This window comes from Brachycentrus maculatus, unplaced genomic scaffold (assembly GCF_059751285.1).
Source record: "Brachycentrus maculatus isolate JH-2025_06_01 unplaced genomic scaffold, ASM5975128v1 h1tg000466l, whole genome shotgun sequence".
Classification (NCBI taxonomy): Eukaryota; Metazoa; Arthropoda; class Insecta; order Trichoptera; family Brachycentridae; genus Brachycentrus; species Brachycentrus maculatus.
Genome location: NW_028281213.1, coordinates 8,549 through 17,096, shown reverse-complemented (window position 1 = coordinate 17,096; position 8,548 = coordinate 8,549).

The window sequence follows — 8,548 nt, the reverse complement described above, 5'->3', positions numbered from 1 at the left end:
ATTAACTATCGCTTTTTTATGAAATAATATGGAAGTCTTAGTAACCTAGGGCTTACGACCTGGCATTCGGTTGGATTAAGTGATCACATATGTTACGTTGACCATTTTGCCCACTATTGAACATAAAAATTGCATTCCTTTGTCAAAGATTATTGTTGGATTCCATCGTATTTTTAAAAGAAAAAATGCAAAGCCTCTTTTTTGGGGCCTTATCTGCAGATGAGATAGTATGGATAGCGATGGTAAATGTAAGAAAGCATTACAAACAACTGAAATAGATTGAAAATATATTTCATAAATTTGTTTTGCAGTTAGCGGTAATCGAACCAGCGGCGTCGCTGCAGCGACGCCAGTTGCGCAATTAAACGTCTACCCAACTATGTCACGGCAATTGTTTGTTGATTTTTTTTATTTAAATTTATGGCTGACAGTGTTGCTATCAGTTGAGAATTTGATATATCATCTTTAGGGTGAATAATCTAGTGCATTTGTGGTCAACATTTTCAGTAGCCGGGCCAGATTTTAGAAAATCTGGCCCGGCTGTAAAACAAAATTAATTTTATTATTCAAAGCAAATATACATACATATATTATAAGTTACTTTTCAATCTTATTAGCATGTTTAGCCTCGTAATTCCGTTTAATATTTTACTTTTTCAAGATAGAAACAGAATCATTGCATATCAGGCATGTTGGCTTTGTTTTAAATTCTACCAAAAAATAGTTTATCGTCCCTTTGTCTTAAAAACTTCTCAGTTCTTCTGTTACTCTTCGCTTCTTCAGTCCATTGTGTGCACTAAAGGAAAAAATGTGTGATTTGCTCCGCGGGCCGCAAGTAGGCACCCGGCGGGCCGCATGCGGCCCGCGGGCCGAGGGTTGGCCACCCTTGATCTAGTGCAATGATACTCAACCTTTTTTTTCTTCGGACCGCATACTTATATTTGTAAAGCTACGCGGGCCGCAACACTATACTGGTATGACAAAAAATATCATGAAACCCACCACCCCCGTTTTTTTGGAAAAACATTTGAGATTTATAAAAATATGACTAAAACAGAACAATAATAGCACGCATATTTGTCTGTCAAATGTTTGGTTTTTGGGAATAAATCTAGCGTGTGCAGTAGCAACACTCTTATACCAGATCTGATGTTGACACGACAACGACCATCCTCTTCGGGTTTCCATGTCTGTACGTCAAAGTCGAAATAAATCTCAAGATAGACGATTCTATATTTATAGAATGCCAGATTTTGTAAATCATGTTCCTGATAATAAATGTGTTGGGGGGCGCAAAAAAGCTTGGCGGGCCGCAGGTTGACTATGGCTGATCTAGTGTAAACAAATATTACTCATGTATATAATATTACTATTAAAATATTGTTTGAGAAATAATAATAAAAAATATGTATGCTACACCACTGTGGTATTCGATTGAAGATTTTATCTCATAGTTGTGACATTATCAACCAATCAATTTATACAGGCATCAACAATTTAACTAATTACTTACAAACTCACTTGATTACCCGAAACTGCACAGTGTGCACTGTAGTTGAATTAATTGGTCATTGAATGAGTGTGAATAGTCTCTAAGAACTAATGACGTTTGAATACATATATCACAATTATCAAACCACAATTGACCATAGGTACTTAGTTTAACCACTCAATTAATTGAAAAGATTGTTTTTATTCTTTGATTATCAAATTTGATATTATTATCAAATAAAACAAAATCTTTCGTATAATTTTGCATCAATCTTTACGTAACACAAGTAGCTTTTTTGAGCAATAATTTTATGGCAGTAACTTTGATAATTTATATTAACAATAAAAAAAAAATCATTCGAGGGGGAGGGGGTTAATGATAATTACAAACCATATTTTCGGATTTTTTTCTAATTTTATTGTGTTAGAGGCCATTAATAGTTTTGAAGCCATTAATAACTAGAGTAAAAAACATAAAATCATAATTTTAGGAAATGCAATCCTATAATTATGGTCTGCGTAATTTTTGCTCAAAGATCAATCTTTTTCTACTAAGATCTGAAAACGAAAGGTGAAGTTTAATTATTACATAACTTACTAACTAACGTCATTTGTGTGTATGTGTGTGCGTGTAGTGTGTGTGTTTGTGTGTGTGTGTGTGTGTGTGTGTGTGTGTGTGTGTGTGTGTGTGTGTGTGTGTGTGTGTGTGTATGTGTATAAACATACATATATCATTTCCTTATTTGCACACGAAGAATCGTCTCTAGCATGGAGAATGAAAATCGTGCATATATGGTTAATCAAACTCCTCTTTGTATCATTGAAATCTATTTCACATAGAATTATAACCCCCTTTGAAATAGGTGGTTTTTATGTTATACACGTATTAGATTTATCTGTTGTGAAACAACCCTTTGTTAGTGCAATGACAAACTGTTTATTTTATTCACTTAAATCTTAGTAAATTCTTATTTCAATATTACTAAATTTGAATTCACTGAGAAAAAAATCTCCTAATATTTTCCTGTAAGCTGGTTCATAAAATTACTCCTCAATCTATTCCCGATAAGTTGTACTTAAACCCATAAATATAATACGAGATACATAAAATGCTTAATAATCTACCGTAAATCCCGCCTTTTATGATATCGTTACTTGGAACATTAAAGACAACTTATAAAAAAGGCCAGATATTTTATGGTCGTGTTTTGTTGCCATTAAATCTGGCGAAAAGAAAGAACTAACTGTAATTGACGTTTATAGATAATGAATTAAAGAAAAATATCTTTTAACGGCTCCGCTTTTAGTACAATAATTTCGGGAAAGAATATTTTAGTCTAACGGACTAATAAGATTACTGGTCCCATCCATTTTTCTTGAAAATGTGACGAGGTGAGTCTGAGAAAATAATAGTTTTATAGAAGCAATGTATCCGTCGAATTAAGATTTCATTTATTTATTGCAAAAATACTGGTCTTATAATTTTTCATCGAGATAATCTTTTAAAATGTACAAGTTTAGAAAATACATACACACATATAGAATAAATTGTATGCTGGGTGAATAAATTATATAACGGTGATATACGAGTACGTATACATAGTATTTATATATATATATATATATATATATATATATATATATATATATATATATATATATATATATATATATATATATATATATATATATATATATATATATTATGTATATATATATTTATGTATATATATTTATATATATATATATATATATATATATATATATATATATATATATATACAAAACAAAATAAAGGTTTTTGTATCATATTTTTTAATTCAATATATTATAATAGATTTATATTATCCACTGACACTTCGTGATGGAATTGCATTTTAATTTATTATTAGATTAAAACCAATATTTTTAGCTTTTCCACTTTTTTATTTGACCAGCGACCGGGTTTCGTCGTTACCGACATCATCAGACTGGTCTGATGTCGGTAACGACGAAACCCGGTCGCTGGTCAAATAAAAAAGTGGAAAAGCTAAAAATATTGGTTTTAATCTAATAATAAATCAATATATTATATTTTTAAGTACATATATGTTTCATTCGTTTCCCATTTTGGACAACTCTAGCTTATTATATTTTTTTCTTATTTTTATTTCTTTCTATTTGAATATATGCGGTCGCTGACATGTGTATCTACTTGAGTTCTAAGATAAATAATTTCTATTTTTTTATTTATTTATATTACAAGACGAGGATCCTGTAATAAATTTGTACAAAAAAACTATTTTGACATTATCAAACACCGTGTGAAGCTTAGTCTTGATTTGAGAATTATGTACTTGGGACGTTGAAGGATGAGAAGTGGGTTAAATATCTTTCTTTTTTTATCATAAATGATTTTTTTTACTTTGTTGTAATTGTTATTCACAAACTTTACATAAATATTGAAATCAATAAATTTATTTACATGAATATTTTTACTGGTATTACTATAAAAACAACACATTTCAACGTTTAATGTGGTTATCAATCATAGAAAAATGATACATGACAAAGTGTACAAAGTGATCCTTCAAACGTGCCAATGACAAAGCTGACTTTTAAATTTCTTTTCATTAATAGACTTTGTTGAAATTGTTGTTTATTTTGGTGTCTAATTTAACTACTCCAAAAAATGTATTCGTATATCGATTTCTCCCATTTAAGGGTGTGCAATGCATATCGAAGGTCCCTAAACCCAAAAAGGGGAAAACTCACAAACCTCCCTCAGAGGGTACAAGCATAAAAACAAACGTAACAATAAAAGCTAAGTGTCACCTTCTAGTAGTTTTATCGCTCCCCCGAGAGACGGCGCGGATAGTACGTTTGTATTTGCATGCACACCCCTATTATACCTTAACCCTAACACCAGTCGTTATAATATATCAATAATATAAACAATCCCTTCTTTCCGGGAAACGTGACAGCTGGAAGATTGTTAGATTTTCGCGAAATTCCACTGAGACAACTTGAAAGGTATTTTTACGTTTTCAAGGTAGTATATGAGGTATGCGTGTAAGCGGGGGTTCTAAAAAGCATACTTTTTATTTTTTTATACAATGCTTTATTAACCCTAAACTAGGCGTGTGGTATTAAGAAACAAGAACTGACGAATGGGTGACAAATGTCACCCAGCCTTTTAAGCATATTTTGACAATCGAGGTTCGCAATAAATTTAATAAATCGATAATTTTATTAAAATATACATAAATTAAGTATAAAAAATTAATTATACATTTAAAAAAAATAAGAGCTTAATTTGATATGAATACTATTTTGAGAAATAAAAGACTTTGTTTTTTGATCCATTCACATTTTTATTAACAACCAACTAGTTTCGGCAACAACCTGTTGCCCTCTTCAGGGTTTAATTAATTTTTATTTCTCAAAATAATAAAAATATGATCCACAATGCTTTCAATATTCAAAACATGATAGGAGTAATTGTATTTAATTTTTATTCGTAGCATCTAACACAAACAACCTTAAAATGCTCTACGCACATCCACTGTCCATATTTTATTTTATTTTATTATTATTTTCTTTACATTTATTTAAATCACAATTTTAAACATGTTTAAAAAATTGCAGACCCACCAAGCCACCTTGTGTGTCTTGTCGTTAGAGATCTTTTTTCGTGCATTTTTTTATTGTTTTTAATCATTTTAATCAAATATACACACTAAAAGAGAGAAAAATTAAGAATATAAACATTTTACGCTTTTCATAAAATTAACTCTTGATCATTTACCCATTCCTTTATTTTGCCTTTGTTCCATATTTTATTTTGACCTCTAACATCCATTGGCAACAAATTAAAAATATTTGGAACGATATATTACAGTCCTCGACTCCCATTTTTATTGTTAATTCTAGGGACTATCAAACCTTCGTTGTGTGTAAATTGTGTATCATGGTTGTGTACTAGAAGATTTCGTTTTTTTTTTGTTTTTTTGACATCTCATCAAAGATGAAGAAGAATATGGAAGTCTGGGCATTTACGGGGCTGACGACCGTCATCGGCTGGTTTTTCTTCTTCATCTTTGATGAGATGTCAAAAAATAATATGAAAATAACTCCTGTAATTGGAGATAATCCAGATTTTGTGAACAAGTATTTGGACACACTCAAAATGTTGTGGAAGATTTCGATATTTATGGACATTGGATTGATAATTGAACGTTGTCTTGTCCCTGTTAAATTCACATTCTTGGCAACTAATTTCCAAGTTATCAGTTTAGTCGAGTGGGTGACACCCGTTAACTACTTCAAATAACACCTTTTTACTACGCAACCGTATCACGCAGAAGTCGGCTACAAACTGAAAATCAAGCGGAACGTGTTTCGAACAGGTACTGATAATCCAAAAATGCCACGTGCGGGTGTTTTAAAAATAACTTTTTTGAAAACATCTGCGTGACACATTGCCCACTCCTTTCAACAACGTCATTTATCAAAAAAAACTTAATTTTTTAGGAGACCGTTTTTAAAGTTTAAAAAAATAATTATCAAGCCACTTATTGAACTTTTAACTGTGCAACAGATCTTTTAAGGTAAAACCTGTTTTTTTTTATCCATTCGAAAAATATTTAGGATATTAAAAAAAAATACAATACTTTTTCTTCAAAATGCAAAAACAACACTTTCTGCCCCTTAGCGGGTAAATATCAAGTTAAAAATCTGCCGCTTTTGCTGGGATATAGTACATTATCTGGGCATTCCTAAAACATGCACAACTGAAAAGTGACGATTTTTTATATATGACGTTGTTGAGTGAGCGACATGTCAATTATACGCTTACTCCAGGGTTAATAAAATTGATCGGTGCCAAAGCAAAGATTTATTCAACATCTTATTTTTATTCAGGCTGAGATAAACACTTTCGATAAAATTAAGAAAGGTGTGTTGAGATGATTTGGGCTTATGAATCGAATGAGTGAATAAAGAATGGTAAAAATAATTAATGAGGCAAATAAGGCAAGAATATATTTTTATTCAACAACATTTTTGGGTATGTCCAAATGCTTGTTCACAAATCTTTAATTCTCAAAATGGGAGTTATTTTACATTTTGACATCTCAATTGCGCATAAATCAATTCAAGTTAAATATTAAATAATAAGATCGTTCGTTAAAAATTTTTTTTTTTTTTTAATCAACCCATATATATTTTTATACATAATTGTGTGAGTAGATTTCATATTGAATTTTTATTCTTACATTAATTATATATAGGTTTATATAAAAAAAAACATAAAATAGTAACAAAGTGAGGTTAACATGTATTCTCACCCCTAACGAAAATGTCACGTATAGTCCTTCGCAGTAACAAAGAGCAATTTTATCGTTCGTAAAATATGATAGCCATAAATATGGCTAAGTTATATGTAAAATATGAAGCGCCCGGAAGAACTGAGGTATCACATCGCCAGTCTATAGGAAAATCTTCGAGGGAAAATGTATTACGTCATTTTTATTTTAAATTATTATTTAATGTGTCGTAAGTCCCTTCAAATGATAGGGTTATTTATTTTCAAATGGGACATCGATCGTAAATTGACGCTTATTGCTAACCGATATTCGTGCCCGGCTCCGCGCGGTTTTGTTTTTATCAGGCAATAATTTTTCTTCGTTTTAAAATTATTTTATAAACCAAGTGATATTAATGATGATATTTCTGACACTAGATATTGAAATTATCTCGTGAATATGTTAATTTCTCAGATAATTTTCTATGTAGTTCCGGAAATCATTAATGTCAATTCATAATGGAAAAGTTGATTGAATTCGCACAATTTTTCCACAATTTGATATCAAACGGAATATTGTGTGACAACAAAGGGTTAAGGACCGGTTCGGCGAATTCTAAAAATTTTAGCCACCGGTTCTAGCAAACCGGTGCGCACCGGCTCAATCCCACCACTGGGTGTAGTTAATCATCTTTCTCCATTATCGTCAAGATCACTTTTCTAGGTTGATATGAAAAAAAACGTTTATAAAATAATATCTTTGAATCCTTAGCTGACCGACAAAATAAGGCCTGCAAAATCCTTGAAAAATCAAAATAACGTCAAAAGTGACATGGTCAAGCGACAGAAGTAATTTGCATAAAAGTTTTCCTATTTCAACATTCATATGTCACGAGCATACGAGTACTCCGGACCGCATGTTTGCACTGTGCAAAGCAAACATAAAAATCTCCCAGAAACTTTCTCGTTCTTCTCTCTCGTTCAATTTGTCAAACCAAGTCCTCTTTTCGATGAAGTCTCTGCCCAATAGAGTCAAGTCAGGGAAGATAATATAGTGAATCTTTACTTACTGGTAGAGCGTACATAGAAGATGTAATAGTATATATGTAGATAAAGAGTATCGAGTCGGAAGAAGATACGAGTATATGATTCTCCATGGTACACGATGTCAAAGTTCTCTTTCAAAGTTGGTTAACTTTGCACAAACTAACGATTCTATTTTCAGTTTATTTGTTCCTACTTTTCCTATTAAATTTGTTGAACTTTGTGTTATTGTCCTTTAACCTCGTACTTAACTGTCCTATGAACGAGTTGACTCTTTCATATTATTTTTTGGCATCTCATCAAAGATGAAGAAGAATATGGGAGTCTGGGCATTTACGGGGCTGATGACCGTCATAGGCTGGTTTAAGTGATCATTTTACACACATGTAACATTCACCAATTATTACATTATTGACAACCACGCTACTCAAATTCTTGGAAGTTCTATATATATGAACCAATTTTGAAACATTATTCTTGAATCACTAGAACTTCACTAGAGACATCTATTGGTGAGATGAAAAGAAGTTTTTTTATCAAGCAGAAACTCTTTTGTTAGTATGTGGGGTCTGAATCCAGGATTATAATCACACACATGAGAAAGGCCAGAAAATATCATTTTCATTTTTATTATTTAAGCTTATATTTTGACCACATAATTTATTTACAACATTTTGTGAACAAGTATTTGGACACACTCAAAATGTTGTAAATCCCATAATTAACTCT